Raw genomic sequence first — 18,599 nt, forward strand, 5'->3', positions numbered from 1 at the left:
CCTTACTACTCAAAGTGTGGTCCCTGGACCAGCAGCATCAGCATCACTTAGGAGCTTGTTAGAAACACAGAGACTCAGACTCTTTCTCACACCTACTGAATCAGAATCTGCATTTTAACAAGATCCTTGGGGATTTGTATGCTCATTAAAAATTTGGGAAGCCTCGTGCTAAATGGGAGCCCTGGTGGTGCAGTGGTTAAGAGCTTGGTTGCTATCTAAAGGGTCAGCAGCTGGAATCCACCAGCCACTCCTTGGAAACCCTGTGGGGCAGTTTTACTCTGTCCTATAGGGTTGCTATGAATTGGAACTGACTCAACGGCAATGGGTTTGATTTGCGTGTGTGTGTGTGTGTGTGTGTGTGTGTGCGCCAAATTACACCAGAAAGGAGTCAGACCTGGGGCTGGAACATGTAAGATCCCAGTGCCAAGCCAGTAATTTGAATGTAGATTTGGGATGGTATGGTGGAGAGAACTGAAGCTTAAGCAAGATGATCAAGGTGGATACTGGTGTGTGTTCATAAAGTCAAGGTATGGAAAGGGAAGGTAAGAAGAGTCAGCCAGGGAGGCCCACAACTCACTGCTGTGGAGTCAATTCCGACTCATAACAACCCTATAGGACAAAGTAGAGCTGCCCCATAGGGTTTCCAAGGAGTGACCAGCAGATTCAAACTGCTGACCTTTGGTTAGCAGCCGTAGCTCTTAACCACTATGCCACCAGGGTTTCTACTACACCCCCAAACCCAAAAAAAAAACCAAACCCAGTGCCGTCAAGTCAATTCTGACTCATAGCGACCCTATAGGACAGAGCAGAACTGCCCTATAGAGTTTCCAAGGAGCGCCTGGCGGATTTGAACTGCTGACCCTTTGGTTAGCAGCTGTAGCACTTAACCACTACGCCACCAGGGTTTCTACTACACCCCCAGGGGCATGGAAATAGACATGTTTGAGACCTCCTTCATGGAGTGAGCCAGTTGGAATTGGGGGGCTGAGGAAGAGACAGGTGAGGGGAAGGCCAGGGAAGGTAAAAGGGGAAATGCACGTTCCAGAAGACAGCAAAGAGAAATGGTGACTGTTGTTTGAAAGAAAGCCATGCTTGGACTAGAACAGCTGAGAACATTGAGAAGGGGTGCCAAAGTTAGGATCTCTCCTGGGGAGGTGGGTTTATTGATTTTAAACCTCTCTAGGGAGGCAGCTAGACAGGCAGCTCAGACCCTTCTACAGGGGGTGGTCCCAGCTGTATTTAGAAGGCATTTTCTCCAAGGCAGATGGATCCTTGGTTCGGCCTCTAACACTGGGCATTTTTAAGTAACGTCAACTTCTTTGTTTCCATTTTATTTAACTCAGAAATGAAGTTAATAATAATTTTCTTGGGCGTACTGCTACTGGGTTTAATGAAAATTAATGTTTTATATGATCACTGGAAAATACTGCATGAATTAGTAGGAAAATACCTGAATTAGTTGGAAGTTTTTTTAAAGTGCAATATTAAAGGTCAAAATATAGACTGGCTCCTGACATTGTGGCTATAAAAATTACAGATGTTTATAAAAAAAATTTTATTTCAGAAGCGAATTAAAAATTTGGCCCTATGCATGCCCAAATCCTACCCTCCTCCTATCCCTAGAACAGAATCACTCACTTTTGCAATTATTGACTGAAAATTTAATCCTAACCCTACAATGGAAATTCATTTCATATGATTGCACTCAGTTTTGGAGAGAGAAATGTATGTGTTGAGTCTAATCTCATTTTTACACAACATTTTATAAGCTTTCTTTTCCTGGAAAAAAAGACCAATTTAGTGCCTGGGAGTGTTAGTTACGAGCCAGGCTGAGGCACCAGGTCTGTCTTAGTAGGGTGAGAAACCACATTTTGTTTCTTTAGAGGCTGGATTCTTTTAATGAGATAAGTACAGGGAAATGTTTTTGTTTGGAACTAAGTTGTTTATGGAGAAATAAAGTGTTTGAATTCTGCACATGAGCCCCAGGCTAGAAAACACAGAAACATAGCATTGTGTTCTGTGCTCTCTGGCCCCCAAGCAGCAGTATTTTTAGATGAAGAAGGGCTCAACCTTTTGTAAGAATGATCATGATTAAGACATATCATAAAGATCCATTAAGGGTTTCAGTAGTACTACACCTCATTTGCTAAAAGGAACTTGCAAGTGATGTACTGAGCGGGAGTTTACAGAGCCAGTGTAGCTGCTGCTGGAGATTGATGGTGCCTCTGCGAGTTGTTCAAGCTTGCATGGAATAGTTCTTGGCAAATACAAGTGCTAATTAAGCATCTCCTGCCAATGAAAGGATGGGTGTATCTTGGGGGTGCAGGTGGGATGGGGAAGGAGCAGAAAGTTTCTATTAGGATGAAGTCCTTAACCTGTACTTAAATCACACTTTCTGGGTTCACCTCTGGGTTTTGGGGAGTGAGGGGTAAAGAAGAGAGAAGATGGGGATGGACATACTGCAAATCCTAGGCTTCCCACAAAGTAGGAGGGTCACTTTAGAAGCAACCTTTACCTGCTCAAAAATTCATCTCACGTTAGCAGCAAGGATTTGGGCATCACCCTGAATTGGTATTTTCTTTACTCATAAACTGAAGACTTTTGTTATTAGAAGAGTCAATCACATCCATAAGCCACTGCTTTTCGCTTATCAGTGGTTAGAGTTAGTTTATACCTGTAGACATCTTTCAATTATCTAACTAACTACTTTCCCACTTTTTATTTTCAGTTCAGTAAAGAAGATGGACAGTTGCAGAAGGTGTAGGGAGAACTAATGAAACTTTATTTAATAAAGAGAATCTCTTTATTCACTATGATTCAACTGTTGTTTGGCTATGGTGTAACCTAATCACTCTTTCCCTAGCCCCTTTTAGAAAAGGTGCCAATGCCTAAACATTTGTATTTACTGTGTAACAATTGCTACCATTTAATGAAAACTTAACGTGTGCCAGGCACTATACTAAGAACTTTAAATGCGTGTAATCCTCACAACCTTACATCACTGGCCTCATTACTGTATCACCCTCATTTTACAGATTAGAAAACTGAGTTTTAACAGTATGTAAGTGGTTAAGCGTTTGGCTGCTAACCAAAATGGTCAGCAGTTCGAATCTACAAGCCACTTCTTGGAAACCCTATGGGGCAGTTCTCTGTTCTATGGGGCTGCTATGAGTTGGAATTAACTTGATAGCAAAAGGCTTGATTCTTTGCTTTTTTTTTTTTTTTTTAACTTTCCTGAGGTCAAACAATTTGTAAGTGGCAGAGCTAGAACTCATACTCAGGTTTGTTTTGGTCCAGAGGCCATATTCCGAATGCCTATGCTATTTTTCATACCAAAGAAGAAAGGCTTTCAGTTGAAACATGCGATGGAAGATAAGAATGATTACACTGCCCAGTATAATCCAGTTATCTCCCATTGACCTTCGTCTACCATTTAAAGTGTTTCCCTTCATCTGGTGGGCTTCCCCAGTACTATAGCTCTCCTCACATTCCCTTGTGATCTCTAAATATTCTTTTCCATAGACTCTTCACAGTAAAGCAATCCTCTCCTGAGTACTTTAAACTTCTTTTATTCTTTCTATTTCTGCTTCCCTTCATTTTCCCACATCAAACTAGACACTACGTGAGAGCATAAATGTGAAAGCATTTTGAAAAGTTAGAAGCAAATCAGATGTAAAGTATTATGATTATGTCTGAAACAGCCTTCTACATCTGCTCAATGAAACTACCCCTTGTTCCAATCAAGACACTCAGCAAAATTCTTTCTGGAAATTCCAGAAGACAGAAAGGCTATGAATCAGGCGCAGGAGCTGCCAAGTCAGTTAAAAGTGTTGTGCATGTAAATACACTTCAAATTCAATGAAGGCCAGTTTTCAGGTAAAGATCATGGAGAAATTTTGGAGGAGAGTATGTATTGTATAGCTTGAAAGCTGTTGATGGCCAAGAGGTTAAAATAGCCTACTCTTGCCAAGAAAAATAAGTAGACTGAATAAAACGGCGTATAAAAAAAAAAAAAAAAAACGAGGTGAATGAGGGAATAAAAAAGCGACACAAAAAGGAGAAAAAGGATCACAAACTCTGTTTCAAGAAGAAGCAATATGCTGTTTTTAAGAAAAATTGATTGCTAAAATTAAGGCTTTCCCTTAATTTGTATACCTTATACTACAACTAAGGAGCCCTGGTGGCACAGTGGTTAAAAAACTTGGCTGCAAACCGAAAGGTTGGTGATTGGAATCCACGAGGTGCTCTGTAGGAGGAAGATGTGTCAGTCTGCTTCCATAAAGATTACAGCCTTGGAATCCCTATGGGGCAGTTCTACCCTGTCCTGTTGGGTGGCTATGAGTTGGAATCAACTCGATGGCAATGGGTTTTTTTTCTTCTTTTTTTGTTTACTGTGTACCAGGCAAGGAGCCCTGGTGGTGCAGTGGTCGAGAGCTTGGCTGCTAACCAAAAGGTCGGCAGTTTGAATCCACCAACTACTCCTTGGAAACCCCATGGGGAAACCCTACTCTATCCTATAGGATCTCTGTGAGTTGGAATTGACTCAACAGTAACTTTTTTGTTGTTGTTGTTGTTAAATACTGCAGCTAATTTGAGAATCATACAGGAATTATAAATGAGTGAAGATTAAGTAAATGCTCACAGTGAGTGGCTATAATGAGTATAAAAAGCTCAAATTGGATGCAATTTACGATTTTTCTTCTCAAAAAAATGTCTGCCCTCATGGATGTTTTGTGAGTCTTGTGAATGAATCACCATCTACATATTCTCAGATTTCTTCTGTGGCCTCTAGTCATGACCATAAGTTATCATTTATGGGGCTTAACATTTGGTTCTATTCACATAATGATTTATGCACTGAGTGGCAACAAAAATATTTAATGACTGTTTCTAGCACAAGTGTCTCCCCCAAGAGGCTCTCTCGCTTTTAGAAATGCACTTTTGTCCTCTGCTCTGCTCTTCATTTCAGCTGGTGGAGACCTACAAGACCCTGGCCAATGAAGCATTCCAAGTGGCAATGAGGCCACAACAAAGCAATTAGTTTTTATAAATCTCTTATTTTGTAATGAACGGGTTTTAAAAACAATTTGCAGAAGCCTCTCAGAAAGCTAGCTGTTGGGAGTAAAGAAAGGATTTCATGAAACTTACTCATTGTTTTGCAAATGTAGGTAACATATGAAGCATGTGTTTTTGCTTATCATATCCTCCCATCTCATCTTTCTGCATCCTATTCCTCTTCTCTGAGGCCTCAGCTTTCCAGGATTTCTCTGTTGGCCACAGGAGCTCCTTACCCAGGCGTAGATACTGCCTTGGCCTTGGTCTTCTCACTAGTTGCTTTGTCATGATGCTATCATTTTTTACCCGAAAATTTATTTTTGGATTGGGAGTACCCACAGACAGCCTGAAGAAAGGGATGTTCTAGAATAATTATGTTTTAGATACACTAATGTTCTGGGAAGGGAGCTCAGGTGGTACAGTCGTTAAAGCACTCAACTGCTAACCAAAAGGATGGTGGTTCGAACCCACCAGCCGCTCCACAAGAGAAAGATGTGACACTCTACTCCTGTAAAGATTATGGCATCGGAAATCCTGTGGGGCAGTTCCACTGTGTCCTATGTGGTCACTTGGTCACTATGAGTTGGAATCAACTCCACAGCAACTCTTTTTTTTTTTTTTTTTTAATGTTCTGGGAAAATATTTTTTTAGAAGAGATACTGATCCAGAGAAGAGTGTCTGAACAGAGCTCCTGGGAACTATGTGACTGTCTTAACCCAGGTTTCCTGGAAAACAGAACATCTGAGGCAAAACTGCTAATGCTTTTGATGGGGAGTGGTATAATCCTAAGGCAGTAAGAGTGAGGAAAGAAAGGAAAGCAAGGCAAGGATTAAGGCATTACTGAACTTCACGAGCAACACAGCTTCGTCATGCTGTGTCTCTAAAAGCCCTATGGAACCAGTGCAGCTCAGGAGAGTCTTGGAGGAAGGAAGGATGAGGAATATATCTATTGAGACTTCCTGTCCCCTGCTCTTACTGGTTCAAGTTTATTCCAGAGGGCATTAACTCACCTGCTTTTCTGGGCTGTGTTACCAGTGAAGTTGCTATAGATGACTAGGCTATTCCTTCAGCAAGTGGCTGAAGGCCTGGGGCATAGGGAGGGAGAAAAGTCACGTATGGCTCAGTGAATCTGGAGGGACATGTAAGCCAGGTTTTGTGGATGACCCAGATGGTGACTGATCATGCTGACTGCCACAGATAGAAATGGGTAGTGGTAAAGGAACAAAACCACATAAGTAATCACAAATAATATGAAAATTATCCCAAAACAGAAAAGATGGAAGTGTTAAGTGTAAGTTGAATAGTTGTAGAAAGAATTTTCGGGGGAGCTAGGCATGATGCTGGATGTCCGGAAGAGAGAAGAGACCTGAGTTCAGGGACATAGAGGATGCTGCTGCTCTATGGTTCCAGTGGTGACAGCCCTATACACTGTGACTAGATTTGAAGACTCTTGAGGACAGGCTGTGCCATTTTCAATTGTGTAACCTTGGAACCTAGTATATGGCCTATCCAAGCTGTAGGTACTCCATAAGAATTTATTGAATTAGTGATCAAATGCTTTAATTTGACCTATGTTCATCTCTTTGTTTACAAATAAGTTTTGCCTCGATACATCATCTTAAGGCTTTTGTGTATGGATGCTAGGGCTATGCAGAGAATATAGCCATACTGAGTACAGAGAAGAAGCCAGATTGCTTTGGAGATGGTATAATGTTAGAATCAGAAAAATTTGGCCTTGAATCCTTGCAATTGACCTTTGGCAAGTTACTTAATGTCTCAAAGCCTCATTTTTTCTCATCTGTAAAATAGGTATTATAATAGTACATACATGTAGGGTTGCTACTACAGGACTTGGTGGTTGTCTTAGTTATCTAGTGCTGGTATAACAGAAATACCACAAGTGAATGGCTTTAACAAACAGAAATTTATTCCTTCACATTCTAGGAGGCTAGAAGTCCGAATTCAGGATGCCAGCTCCCAGGGAAGCCTTTCTCTTTCTGTCAGTTCTAGGGAAAGGTCCTTGTCATTAATCTTCCTCTGGTCTAGGAGCTTCTCAGTGCAGGCACACCAGGTCCAACGGACACCCTCTGCTCCCGGCACTTCTTTCTTGGTATCATGAGGTCCCTCTCTTCTCTGCTTGCTTCTCCCTTTTATATCTGAAAAGAGATTGAAGATACAACTTTATCCTGTAGATTGAATCCTGCCTGATTAGCGTAACTGCTTTTAATCCTGCCTCATTAACATCAGAGAAGTTAGGATTGATAACACAAAGGATAATCACATCAGATTACAAAGTGGTGGACAGCCACACAATACTGGGAATCATAGCCTAGCCACATTGATACACATCTTCGGGGGACACAATTCAATCCATAATAGCGCTGTATACAAAACAGGCACTTATTATTAGCTACTATTGCCATTGCTTTTGAATGATCTTTATATGATGGGAACTTACCAAAGATAGATTAAACATTGTCTGGCAAAAAATTAAATAAAATTTTTTCTCAATACTTACACCCATTTTTACAGGAAAGTGAAGTAGTAAAGAATCATTTTGTTGGTATATCCTGTGTAATTATTTTTAAAAGTGTTTCAAGTTTTATGAAATAAATTCTAATGAGTTAGATGGTTTCTTTTTAGAAGATAACTATGCTGTATCTGTGACTTATTTATGTTAAATGGAAAGAAAACTTAAGTGGTTTTATTGTCTCATCCTATGAATGTGAACATAATTTGAATGGGAATTTTCTATTTTCTACCTTCTTGGATATGGCTATTCTCCATTAATAAACAAACAAAGAAGTACTGTCCACAAAATATTACTTTAGTCACATCTTTGGTGGCTTTTGTAGATGTATATTTGGTATACAGATGATGATAAAAGTTACTTTTTTTAATTAACAACAGTTTTAGCACTAATTTTTAATTTGTTGTTGTTGTTAGGTGCCGTCAAGTTAGTTCAGATTCATAGCAACCCTATCTACAACAGAACAAAACACTGCCTGGTCCTATGCCATCCTCACAATCGTTGTCATGGTTGAGCCCATTGTTGCAGCCACCGTGTCAATCCATCTCGTTGAGGGTCTTCCTCTTTTTCACTGACGCTCTACTTTACCAATCATGATGTCCTTCTCCAGGGACTGATCCCTCCTGACAACATGTGTGAAGTATTTGAGACGTAGTCTAGCCATCCTTGCTTCTAAGGAGCATTCTGGTTGTACTTCATCTAAGACAGATTTGTTCGATCTTTTGGCAGTCCATGGTATATGCAGTATTCTTCTCCAACACCACAATTCAAAGGCATCAACTCTTCTTCGGTCTTTTTTATTCATCGTCCAGCTTTCACATGTGTAGGAGGTGATTGAAAACACCATCGCCTGGGTCATGTGTACCTTAGTCTTCAAGGTGACGTCTTTGCTTTTTAACACTTTAAAGGGTCTTTTGCAGCAGATTTACCGATGCAATGAACCTTCTGATTTCTTGACTGCTGCTTCCATGGATGTTGATTGTATATCCAGGTAAAATGAAATTCTTGACAACTTCAATCTTTTCTCTGTTTATCTTGATGTTGCTTATTGGTCCACTTGTGAGGATTTTTGTTTTCTTTATGTTGACGTGTAATTCATACTGAAGGCTGTAGTCTTTGATCTTCATCAGTAAATGCTTCAAGTCCTCTTCACTTTCATCAAGCAAGGTTGTGTCATCTGCATGTCGCTGGTTGTTAATGAGTCTTCCTCCAATCCCGATGCTGCATTCTTCTTCGTACAGACTGAATAACTATGGTGAAAGGATACAACCCTGACTCACACCTTTCCTGACTTTAAACCACGAAGTATACCTTTGTTCTGTTTGAGCAACTGCCTCTTGGTCTATGTACAGGTTCCTAGAGAGCACAATTAAGTGTTCTGTAGTTCCCATTCTTCAAAATGTTATCCGTAATTTATTATGATCCACACAACAGAATGCCTTTGCCTAGTCAATAAAACACGGGTAAATATTTTTCTGGTATTTAACTGCTTTCAGCCAGGATCTATTTGACATCTTTTTAATGACATCCCTCGTTCTAAGTTCTCTTTTGAATCTGGCCTGAATTTCTGGCAGTTCCCTGTTGATGTCCTGCTGCAACTGCTTTCCAATGCTCTTCAGCAAAATTTTACTTGTGTGTAATATTAATGATATTGTGAGGTAATTTCTGCATTCTGTTAGATCACTTTTCTTTGGAATAGACATAAACATGGATCTTTTCCAGTCAATTTGCCAGAGAGCTATCTTTCAAATTTCTTGGCATAGATGAGTGAGCACTCCCAGGGCTGCATCTGTTTGTTGAAACATCTCAATTGGTATTCCCTCAATGCCTGAAGCCTTGTTTTTCATCAGTGTTTTCAATGCAGCTTGGACCTCTTCAGTGCCATCGGTTCTTGTTTGTATGCTACCTTCTGAAATGGTTGAATGTCGACAAATTCTTCTTGGTACAGTGACTCTCTGCATTCCTTCCATCTTCTTTTGATTCTTCCTGTGTCATTTAATCCTTGTAGAATCCTTCAATACTGCAACTCGAGGCTTGAATTTTTTCTTAAGTTCTTTCAGCTAGAGAAATGCTGCGGGTGTTCTTCCCCTTTGGTTTTGTAACTCCAGGTCTTTGCACATTTCATTATACTACTTTACTTTTTTCTTCTTGAGCTGCCTTTTGAAATCTTCTGTTCAGCTCTTTTACTTCTTCATTTTTCCTTTCGCTTTATCTACTCAACGTTCAAGAGCAAGTTTCAGAGTCTCTTCTGACATCTATTTTGGTCTTTTCTTTCTTTCCTGTCTTTTTAATGACCTCTGGCTTTCTTCATGTATGGTGTCCTTGATGTCATTCCACAACTTGTCTGGTCTTTGGTAACTAGTGCTCAATGCATCAAATCTATTCTTGAGATGGTTTCCAAATTCTGGTGGCATATACTCAGTATTGTACTTTGACTCTGGTAAACTAGTTTTAATTGTCTTTGGTAACTAGTGCTCAATGCATCAAATCTATTCTTGAGATGGTTTCCAAATTCTGGTGGCATATACTCAGTGTTGTACTTTGACTCTGGTGAACTAGTTTTAATTGTCTTCAGCTTCAACTTGAACTTGCATGTGAGCAATTGGTAGTCTGTTCCACAGTTGGCCCCTGGCCTTGTTCCGACTGATGATATTAAGTTTTTCCATTGTCCCTTTCCACGGATGTAGTCGATTTGATTCCTGTGTTCCTTCAGGTGAGGTCCACGTGTATAGTCACGATTTATATTGTTGAAAAAAGGTATTTGCAGCAAAGAAGTCATTGGTCTTGCAAAATTCTGTCATGTGATCTCCAGCATTTTTTCTTTCACCAAGGCCATTTTTTCCAACTCCTGACCCTTTTTTGTTTCCAACTTTTGCATTCCAATCACCAGTAATTATCAGTGCATCTTGATGGCATATATGATCAATTTCAGACTGCAGGAGTTGGTAAAAATCTTCAATTTCTTCATCTTTGGCCTTAGTGGTTGGTACATAAATTTGAATAATAGTCGTATTAACTGGTCTTCCTTGTGGGTGTATGGATATTATCCTATCACTGACAGCATTGTATTTCAGGATAGATCTTGAAATGTTCTTTTTGTCAATAAATGTAACACCATTCCTCTTTAATTTGTCATTCCTGGCTTAGTAGACCATGTTTGTCTAATTTAAAATGGCCAATACCAGTCCATTTCAGTTTACTAATGCCTAGGATATTAATGTTTATGTGTTCCATTTCATTTTTGATGATTTCCAATTTCCTAGATTCACGCTTTGTACATTCCGTGTTCCTATTTTGAATAGATACCTATGGTTGTTTCTTCTCATTTTGAGTCATGCCACATCAGCAAATGAAGGTCCCAAAAGCTTGACTCCATTTATGTCGTTAAGGTCAACTCTACTTTGAGGAGTTAGCTCTTCCCTAGTCATATTTCAAGTGTCTTACAACCTGAGGGGCTCGTCTTCTGGTACTATATCAGACAATATTTTGCTGCTGTTTGTAAAGTTTTCACTGGCTAATTTTTTTTCCAGAAATAGACTATTAGGTCTTTCTAGTCTGTTTTAGCCTGGAAGCTCAGCTGAAACCTGTCCACCATGGGTGACCTTGCTGGTAGTTGAATACTAGTGGCATAGCTTCCAGCATCATAGCAACATGCAAGCCACCACAGTACAACAAACTGATAGATGCATGGGGAATTTTTAATTCAGTAGGTCAAAATGTCACACTATAACCATTCCAAAGAGAGGCAGATATGTGAATCTCTACAAAAGTGTTTGAATATTGCTAAAAACTCAGCCCCAACAACACCCACATAAGGCAAAAAAGTAAGTAAGCAAACTATTAGTTTGCTTTGCTGTTCACTATTCCTCTTGAAGCAAAAAAAAAAAAAAAAAAAAAAAAATTTTCCATTTAATTAATATCGTGTGCTAATCAGAAATGTAACCACAAAGAAATACTTCCTGGTTCTGGCTTTTGACTACAAACTAGGAACTTCATGAAAGCAAAATTTGAGAGGAAGGGAAAGCAAATCAAAAGAAAACATAACAAACTTTAATCTAGTTGGGATTTATAAGCAGGGAATATGCTCTTCCTTAAATCAACAAACATTATAATTTTGGAAATAAAATTGTAAACAGAATCATAGTTCATAAATCCGCTCCATGAGGTAGTGTAATTTACTGGATTCTGACTATAGCACTTATCACTAGGTTAACTGGAACTAGTTAACCAAACTCTAAGAACTAAAGTAATAATAATTAAAAGTGGAAACACTAATAATTACTTCACAATGTTTTTCTGGGGCTTTGAATTAATGATCATAATGTACAGAGTGCAGTATTTGTCAGACAATAGGAATTTAATAAATACAAGCTATTATGTCCTTATCTGCAGTGAATAGTTATCATTCAAATTACCTCATCTAAGAGAAACCGCTGCCCTCATTGTGTTTATTCACTGAGACAGACTGCATATGTATTTTTTTTAATCAGGCGTAGAGTTTATTATTAATAGCATTTGATTGAGGGGCGTGTGGAAAGATCTAGATAATCTCTTATCCTGACTCTTTCATCTATGATCCTCAGTATTGCCTGGGGACTTGCTTCTGATGTAAATTTCTAGGAAAAATGTATCATTAAGAGAAGTTTTATTCAGACTATTGAACCAGAGAAATTAAAGTAAAAAGATTACACAACTGGGATTTTCTTTTCTGTTGATTAGTAATTTATACTTAGCAGTAAAGTAAAGGAAAAGTGATCTAGTTTGAGGCTTCAACTCAGGAGATTTAATAGCAGAGGAAAACTCTCAGCTCCATTATGTTGCTGGCCTTCTGAAATTAGAAATAAAGAAGTTTTGAGATTTGAAATATATAGCAGAGATTGCATTATAACAGCCTGATAAATAACTACAAAAAAAGTTTATTAGCCCACTTATTAAAAAAATGACTTCCCTCTACCATGTACATTACACTGGTGATAAAATGAACAAAATCAGGGCCTGTTTTTACTCTCTTGAATAAATTGTTTCTCATCTTGGATGAAAAGGTGAGTAGTTATTTCTACTGCTGTCTTACAATGTGGTTATTTTATATTTTTAGGCTTTTGGAATTCCAATCATCACAAATTTTTATCATGTGGCAACTTTATAATAATAATAAAAAAGCCCACCTATTGGCTGTTAACTATTTACTTGAAACGGATTCATTTAGTACCAGGAAAGATAGGCTTTATATTTCTGAGCTTTCTACTTGTGTACACAAATTCTGTTCGAGCTGAAAGTATCCAGTCACAAAATTGACTTGTTGAAAAATGGAGAATAAATCAGCAGACTTTAGAGATCGTAAACTGGAGCTGAGAGACCATTCCCAACTGCCCCTATCTGACAACTGGGAATCGTATCAAATCACTAGAGTTTTTTTTCAAATACACTCCAACTCCTCATATATTCTGTTATGCTTAACCCGTATCCTGGTAGGTGGCAGTACCCTTTGAAAACCACACTCTACTAAGTGATGTGAGTATGTTATATCTTTCTCCTGCTTTGGGGTGGAAAGTTTTTGAAAATTTCTGGTCCTGATGGAATTTTATGAAGTCATTGAATGTTTACTTGGGTAGCATGAGACAGAGCCTCTGTTGCTTCAAAAATGAATGAACAAACAAAATTCCTCAATTCAATAAAAAATGAAATATTCTTCATATCAATACATTTATTCATCGAGTATTTAGAGTAAGGGTTTGAGATCAAAGTGTCTGAGGTGTTTATGTATCAAGCTGGATGATATTTCCAAGGTAAGTCTTGGAGACATGAATATGTCCTGGATAGAGTTTTAGACTTTGTATTTTCTAGAATGGTGCCCTAGAGAACACTGATCTTGCAAAACGTACTAGAGAAGACATGGGAAAATGTTGGATGGGTCCCATTTTCCATGGCCATATTAATTGGGAAATCCTGTGCCACCATCCAGAAAGCTTCTGAGGGGTCTTGCAATCACAACATCAATCACACACATAAAACAAATGAAAGTGCATGCAGCTCTCTTCCTTCAGTTAACCCTTGAGCTTATCTTGGCAGTTCAAAACATGAGGGTGGAGTTGGATGTATCTGCAGCACTATTGTTAACTAGGTGGTAAGCAACAGAAATCGTCTGCAAAGTTCTGTGGAAATTTTTTGTTGAATGTTCATCTTGTTCCGTCATGTTTTAAAGAAATGACAATAATATATCATTTGTTTTCAAGTAAAATTTTATTTTACTTTGGTTTGATAATTCTAAACACTTTTGATCTACCTTTATATGTTTCTACCACAAATGAATATGTTGAAGGACATTACAAGAAAATGCAGTAAACTTTTTTAAGTAATAAAATTAATAAAAAATGGAAGTTAATTTTCCTTTCGATGTTTTTCTACTTCCCGTGTGCGAACTGCTTTTGGCAGCTCAGAGACAATAATAACTGAAAGGTAAAATTTTTATAAAACAAAATATGTTTATTGCAACTATGAAAATGTGCTTTTTATGAATAAGAATTACTGGATTCAACTTTTAAAACTTACATGCCATAAGATAATCCTTGCATTTTCATGCATGATTCAATTAGCGGCAAAAAGTTGAAAATCTAAGGCTCTGGGACTCACTTGGAAACCTCTAACCTGTGTCCTAGATCAAAACTTGTTTTTCAAAGGCCTTCCATGACCAGCAGACAATGTTAAGCAGAAAAAAGAGCAAACAACTTCCACCCAAAGTACAGGGCTTAGTGATGCCATTTTTGTGAATTCTGTGACTGCTTATTCACTGGATCCTGCTTACTTGTTTGTGTCTGTTGACTGCTGTTAGCCTCTATAGCTTCACTGTTGGAGCTGAGGCCTCAAGGATGTACCTGACATAATGCATTAATTATCTGAGGTAAAAAAAAAAAACAACAACAAAAAAAACACTTCTATAATGTCTTAAAAGTAACATGTGCTTTTTGATTATAAAATAAATACAAGTGTAGTGGTCTAAATGCTTTATATGCATAGTTATTTAACCTGCATGAGATATGAGCTGTTATATTAACTACTTTAAATATGAAGAACTGCAATCAGAGGACACATAGCTAGTCAATAATGGAAGCAGGGCTGAATTTGGTCATCTGGCTCCAGAGACCATGCTCGTAACCACTGTGAGAGGCTGTCTTCTATATCGCTGAAACAGATGAGTCAAGATGTGAAAAATAAACCCACTCAGATTCATATAACCATTGAAATAGTAGAAGAGATGTCAAAAGACAGTATGATTAATTATCAAATGGATTGTATAAGTCATACATGTTATTGGAGTGTAATAAGAAAAGGAATTAGTTCAGGTTGGAAATGTATTATCAGGCCATAACTTCCTTGGAATGTGTGATTTTAGCTTAGGCAACACCAGAAAGCATGGCATCTTGGTAATAATGTGGATCTTGGTCTTACCAACAACTAGGCAGGCTAGTCCATGAGAAGGTGTCCTAGGCCTGAAATTAGAGGTGGCATAGTTGTTAAGAGCTATGGCTGCTAAGCAGAGGTTGGCAGTTCAAATCTACCAGCTTCTCCTTGGAAACGCTATGGGGCAGTTCTACCCTGTCCTATAGGGTTGCTATGAGCTGAATCTACTCAATGGCAATGGGTTTGATTTTTTGGTTTTATCGGGGCAGGCTGAGTGGTGCAAGCAGTTAAGTGATCAACTACAAGCTGAAATGTTAGCAGTTTGAACTCGCCCAGAGGTGGCTTGGAAGAAAGGCCTAGTGATCTGCTTCCAAAAGTTCCCAGCCTTGAAACCCCTACGGAGAGCAGTTTCACTGTGTAACACATGGAGATGCCATGAGTTGGAATCGACTCAATGGCAACTGGCTTGATTTTGGGTTTTTACCAGGGCAGGAATTGGCAGCTGACTCGGGTGTAGGTGATGACATGCTGTTCAATTCGACAACCACAGAGATGTTTTCAAGGGACAGAATTATTATAGGTAAACAGCTGACTTTGGAAGAATGGTGATGAAGTAGCTAAGTGCCCCAAAAGATAGGTGAAACACAATCATGTAGGTATCCAGGAAGGACTTGTAACAGAACTCCATATTCTGGGAGGTAAGGTAGGAGTGTGTATGGCGTGGGGGGCGGAGTGGGGAGGGGACACTGGAGAAACTTGGAAACAGGATACAAACAAAGGCCCATTTATAAGAACTGGGCATACCAATTCGGGATTGGGTTGAGGAATGAGGTGGAGGCCCAGGGATTGCATCATGAGTGAGCACCATTCTGTTTGAAGAAGCAGCAAGGGAATTTGAGGGTGGACTCCAGAATGTGGGAGACAGGGGAGATTGGGTGAAAACACTTCTGTCTTAGGTCATAGTTGGATCAGGGGACAGGGAGGTACAACTGAGCATGAAAGTGGGAGCTAATTTGCTCAAGCTCTGCGATAGAAGTGGTGGTAAGATAATGGATTACAGTATGTTTGAGAGGAGATAGGAGTAGAGTGTTTTAGGCTGGAAGGCTAATAAAGAATTGTGAAGGTATATGCAGGACAGTTAAGAAACCACTGTGATTGGAGTGGAATAGCAGGAAATAGGACTCAAAAGTAGCATTGAAGTTAGATTATCGAGAGCCTTGAATTCCAGCCTAAAGTGATTACCTTTCATCTTATTGGCAATTGGGAGACTTTGAACACTTTTGAGCAGAGTGCTTGATATCATCAAGGCTATAGTGTAAAAGTATGATTTAACAACAGTGTGCAGGTAGATTGGGGTAGATGGAGTAGGAGATCAGTTAGAAGGATTCTACAATAGCTTAGTGAAAAGCAATAGGAACTTGAAATAGGTTGGTGGCAATGGGGCTCAGAATTGAGGGGAAAGATGCAAGATAGATTGTAAAATGATACTCAGTAGAACTTGGTGACTGCTGGGGATGGGTGATTGAAGACCAGAAAGGAGTCAAAGATGATGTCATTGCCTGAGTGATTCAAAACTTTTAAGAGAAAATGGCAAGTCAAAAATGGAAGCCAGTCTCAGAAAATGAAGTTTTTGTTGACCTTTTCACTGTTTAGTCTGAAACAATAAGGAAATACTCAAGAGGAGATGTCTAATAGGTCATAGGAAATGAGGTACTGGACCTGGGAGAGAGGTAAGAGCTGGTGATGCATATCTGTGAATCTTCTACCAAGAGATGCTTTTGAGACAATGAAAGTCAATAAGATATAGGAGGGTGGCAGATGAACATAATATAGAATACAGAGCCATAGTAACCAAGTTGCCTGGCAAATGGGTAGGTAGTTAAAGTTTTAAATGCTACGTAGAAGTCAAGGAGAACAAGAACTAAAAACAGAACCATTGATTACCGTTAGTCATTACTTATATTTAATAATTTTTTTTAATGTAATGGTTAGGGTATGGAATCTAGATTTTTTTGGTGTGTGTGTGGTTTGAAAAGTAAATATCTTCTTAAAAGTGTAGCTCAGATATGGCTGAAGAGTGTTTGCATCAAGGTCCTCAATAGTATTTGCCTGAGAAACCATTCCCTTTCTCACTTAGTCCCCTAAATTGACTGAGTGGTTCTGGGTGTGTTTATATTCTTTGCCTACTCCACCTCACATTTCCATTTCCTTTGGTGGAAATGTGGCCGGGTGAAAACCCCAGGTTTTGCTCGGTGTGACTTGTTACAGCAAATAAACAAGAGGCTGAGGTGTGAGATCAGAAAGACGCCTTTATTTTGTTGCACAAGGAAAGGGGCAGTCGGGGCTGCTGCCTCCAAGACTGCTCGCAGGCAGATTGGAGAGGTGGGCTTTTACAGAGAGCAGACAAGGAAATGCAAATTAATCATGAATATTCAGGATTGACCTTCATGCAGGCACTCAGAGCTTGGGAAAGACTTTGCGATTTCTTTAGACAAGGGTTCAGTCTCCCAGGATGGAGGAAGGGGTGGATTTTTCTTCTTTTAGGATGTTAAGTCTCCACCTAGAGGTGGGCTGAGGCCATCTATGGCCCATTTTGTGGCTTTCTTGTCAAGGACAACTTCAGAAGAAAAGGCAGCTTAATTTGCTTGTTATAGGAGGGTGAGTCAGAGCAGGTGTCTCTCAGAAGGGTGGGGACGCTGAGAGACCAATTTCCACAATCATGTGGAAATATTTCATCTCAGTTACTGTAGGACAGAGTTTATCAATCTCAGCATTATTGACGTTTTGGGCTGGATAGCTCTTTGTTATAGGGGGCTGTCCTGTGCATTGTAGGATGTTTAGTAGCTCCCTGGCTTCTACCTACTACACTCTCAGTTTTGACATTCAAAAATGTCTCCAAATGGATGAATGGATAAATAAATTATGGTATATTCACACAATGAAATATTACACATCGATAAAGAACAGTGAGGAATCTGTGAAACATTTCATAACATGGAGGTACCTGGAAGGCATTATGCTGAGTGAAATTAGTCAGTTGCAAAAGTACAAATATTGTATAAGACCAATATTATAAGAATTTGAGAAATAGTTTAAACTGAGAAGAAAACATTCTTTTGTGGTTATGAGAGAGGGGAGGGAGAGTGGGAGAGGGGTATTTGCTAACTAGACAGTAGATAAGAACTACTTTAGGTGAAGGGAAAGACAACACACAGTACAGGGGAGCTCAGCACAACTGGACTAAACCAAAAGCAAAGAAGTTTCCTGAATAAACTGAGTGCTTTGAAGGCCAGTGTAGCAGGGGCAGGGGTTTGGGGACCATGGTTTCAGGGGACATCTAAGTAAATTGGCATAATAAAATCTATTAAGAAAACACTCTGCATCCCACCTTGAAGAGTGGCATCTGGAGTCTTAAACGCTAGCACGCAGCCATCTAAGATGTATCATTTGGTCTCAACCCTCTTGGATCAAAGGAGAATGAAGGACACAAGGTAATTATGAGGCCAAGAGACAGAAGGGGCCACATGAACCAGAGATTACATCATCCTGAGACCAGAAGTACTAGATGGTGCCCGGCTACAACCGATGACTGTCCTGACAGGGAACACAACAGAGA

At 39.3% G+C, this 18,599-nt stretch overlaps 1 non-coding gene across 1 annotated transcript; it reads right to left on the reverse strand.

Moving 5' to 3' along the window:
• Positions 1-2,451: 2,451 nt before the first annotated feature.
• On the reverse strand, positions 2,452-2,599 carry LOC126058032 (U12 minor spliceosomal RNA). Its single transcript, XR_007513059.1, has one exon. It is a non-coding gene; the product is annotated as a U12 minor spliceosomal RNA (small nuclear RNA).
• Between the last annotated feature and the right edge of the window lie 16,000 nt (positions 2,600-18,599).

This window comes from Elephas maximus, chromosome 1 (genome assembly GCF_024166365.1).
Source record: "Elephas maximus indicus isolate mEleMax1 chromosome 1, mEleMax1 primary haplotype, whole genome shotgun sequence".
NCBI lineage: Eukaryota > Metazoa > Chordata > Mammalia > Proboscidea > Elephantidae > Elephas > Elephas maximus.